Genomic DNA, 3194 nt, shown 5'->3' with positions numbered 1-3194 from the left:
TTCTCTGTGCAGGTTCCTTCCAGGAGGCGGGTGTGATCCATTATGCTTACAACTTGAACTTCCCTCTGCACACCGTGCCAGCTGTGTCAGCGCAGTGTCCAGCCTGGAGTGCCTTCTCTGTGCATTCACCAGCTGTTGTGCTAGAAACCGTCAAACAGGCACGTGCCCCAAAGAGAGACAAGGGGGTAGCGGTGTGTTGAAAGGCGCCAGCTGCGGTATCTGCAGACACACAGCACTGGCAGCTCTTGTATTAGCATTGTGCATTGTTACAGCACTTTGGATTGACAGAAGCCAAGTGCCTTGCAGGAGAGTTAGCTACAGCTCTCAGTCCTAGTCCAGTGATTGGACCTTTCCATTCATCCTTCATCTGCCCACACCTCCCAGATCTTTGACATTCAGCTGAGCTGAGCAGGAATTTCCTACACTGACAGGGGAAGCAGTATGGGCTAGTGGTTATAGCAGGAGTCTGGGAGTCAGGCAGCCTGGCTCACTGTTTGGACTTGGGAGAATCACACTAGCCAAAATCTTGCACCCATAGCAGTGGCAGCTTCTCTTCCATTTTTAGGCCCCTAGCTTACAGTGCCTTGGGCCTGATGCTCAGAGTTGCTGAGTGCCCACAAATCCAGCGTACTTTGCTGGGTGGGGACGGGGCTGAGCTCCTCAGGAGATCAGGCCCAATGTGAACATTCACAGTGCAGGCACCTAAACTCAGTGGCCACTTCTGGAAATTCAGGCCTTGGTATCTCCGTTGCCCAGATGGGCTGAACAATTCCTGCCTGCGTCAGCACTCTGAGGGCTCTGGAAGAGAATTGCAAAGCATTACTCCTCATTACAGCCTCCTGCAGGGACTTACAGAACTCAGGGTCCGTCTGTTCTAAACGGGGCGACCCAGCCAGGTTCAGAGTTTGACCTCTTCCTGCTGGCTATCCTCTAGTCGAAATGGTGAACCAAAGCTGCTCTTGCACATTGATGATTGGGAGGAGGCACCGTGCCGTCTAGGCAGCATATGCTAGTGGCTAGAGCACTGGACTGGGACTCAGCTAACCTGGCTTCTAGACCCAGCTCTGCCACAGGCCTACTCAGTGTGTGTCCCTTCCCCTCTTGGTGCCTCAGTTTCCATGTCTCTAATATGGGGTAATGATACTGCCCCCCCCTTTGTAAAGCATTTGGAGATCAGGTATCATCAGTCATCTGGCTGATCTTGAGAATAATGTTTCTCTCTGTCCATGAAGGCTGAGGACAGGCTGGACGGGCTGGTGGTCAGGCTGTATGAGTCACATGGCAGCACTGTGGTCACGTGGCTCCAGACCTCCCTTCCTGTGAAGGAAGCAATCAGGTAAGTAGGTGGGGGAAGGGAGAGGCCGCTGTGAGACCTTGTATTCTGGGGCTTCAGCTTCATTCTCTCTTTCTCTTCCTTCCCCAGCTGTGACCTCCTGGAACGGCCAGACCTGAGCAGCCATCTGCCGCTAGAGGAGCATGGCCTGAAGCTTTCCTTTACGCCATTCCAAGTGCGCTCTGTCCTCTTGATCTTGAGGCAGTAAGAGGGCTACTGCTACTGGCAGCCCAGCCCCTATCCCGGAACCAGACAGAAATCACCGTGCTCTGGGCGATTCACTAGCTTCTCAAATCATGGACACGTCGATTCCAGCACTGTGGCTACCCAGTGGGATAGTAAGGAGTTGCCCCTTCTCAGTGTGCGCCAAGGGTCGGTGTCAGGACAGAGATCAGAAGCATCTGGGCTCAAGTCAGCGCTGATTCTGAGTGTAAATGCCTGACGGTGGGCCATGGCCTTAGTAATGCCGGGGGGTGGGGATCACAGAGCTGGTGGTGTACTGGCTTAACCCACATGTGGACATCCTGAATAGAATCCTGTCCCTTTCAGGGGAGTGGTGCTGGGGTTTGAGCCTTGATAATGGCAGAATCGGTTCTTTTTATTGCGTGTCCTACAACTCTAACAGTCCTGTGCTTCCCTGTTTGCAGGCACTTTACTGTTTCTGCAGACACGCAGCGTCTTTTTGCCTGGTCTTTCTGTAAAAACTGAGCATTAAACACTGAATCACGTGCTGAGTAAAGTTCTGACTGTTTGACTCTTGCCTGTGGCATCAGAAATGGGGCCACTGCCCTTCACTGAGACCAGCGCCAGGCAGATAATAAAATCCCTAGTGTAGGAGCCACAAAGCTCCCTAGGCTCCTAAGTCCTGTTTTTAGGCTCAGCTGTGACCCTCAAAGCTCCTGTTCAGCTGCCATCTAACCCTGCAGGCACCTCAGGTTCTGCAGTAGGTGCTGGGTTTCTGCCTCTCTACATGCATGCCGTTGCCTCACTTGAGGTGTCTAGGCACCTGTCTCCCACCTACACCCCAGAGTGAGTGAGCCACAGCCTGGTGTTCCCCTGAGTCGTGGGTGGGGCCAGTGAGCATGCTCAGAGACTGCCTAGCTCCACAGGACAGCCAGGGTGGGGGGGAGGCCTTCCCTTGTCGGCTGTAGCCCTGTGGTTAGAGTGCTGGGAGGAGACCACTGGTTCAAGTCTCCCCGATAAGGAGAAGGGATTTGAGCAGGGATCTGCTACCTCTCAGGTCAGGGCCCTGAGAATGGGATATTCTCATGTAGTCTCTCTCAATCTCTCCTATTGAAGTTGTTTCACTTTAATTAAATAATTGCATAATTAACAAGGGCAGAGAAAGTTAGAATGATTCTGCTTGGGGCACTCACCTGAGAGGTGGCAGAGGCCTGTTCAAATCCCTACTCATCTGGCAGAGGAGGGACTTGAACCCCCTTTGTCCCTGCTCTTTTGTGGAGTTAGGCAGCTTCTGAGTACACTCAGTGGATTGGGCCCTGCTTGTGACTTAGGTAGCCAAACCCCTGTCTGCTCCTGGCTTGTGGATTGCTACCAACGATAGGTGCTTTCTACCAGCCCAGACTTGGGGGCTGAACTCAGAGAGGGGCCTGGTGGAACTTAGCACATCCCTCTTGCTGGCCTCTTCCATTGACTCCCCACCTACCTTGCTGGCTTTGTGAATTGTTGTCAAAGGCGCCTGTCTCACCCCATTCACTGTGAAGGCCCCTACCGCAGGGTTGTTCCTGTGATTTTCTAGGTGTCTAAACGTTAAACATTGTGATGCCTCAGACCCTTTTGTGGATTCAGGCCCTAGCGCTTTCAGTATCATCATCCCCACTTGACAGCTGGGAAACTGAGG

General features: G+C 53.0%; 1 long non-coding RNA gene across 1 annotated transcript; it reads left to right on the top strand.

The window, feature by feature from the left end:
* The first annotated feature begins 17 nt into the window (after positions 1 to 17).
* LOC135980355 (uncharacterized) lies at positions 18 to 2072 on the top strand. The gene is made up of 3 exons (XR_010597450.1): positions 18 to 158; positions 1233 to 1336; positions 1424 to 2072. It is a non-coding gene; the product is annotated as an uncharacterized LOC135980355 (long non-coding RNA).
* The last annotated feature ends 1122 nt before the right edge of the window (positions 2073 to 3194 follow it).

Source organism: Chrysemys picta, unplaced genomic scaffold, assembly GCF_011386835.1.
Source record: "Chrysemys picta bellii isolate R12L10 unplaced genomic scaffold, ASM1138683v2 scaf2843, whole genome shotgun sequence".
Taxonomy (NCBI): Eukaryota; Metazoa; Chordata; order Testudines; family Emydidae; genus Chrysemys; species Chrysemys picta.
The sequence above is the reverse complement of the archived record's forward strand: the minus strand, read 5'-3'. Positions and strand labels throughout refer to the sequence as shown.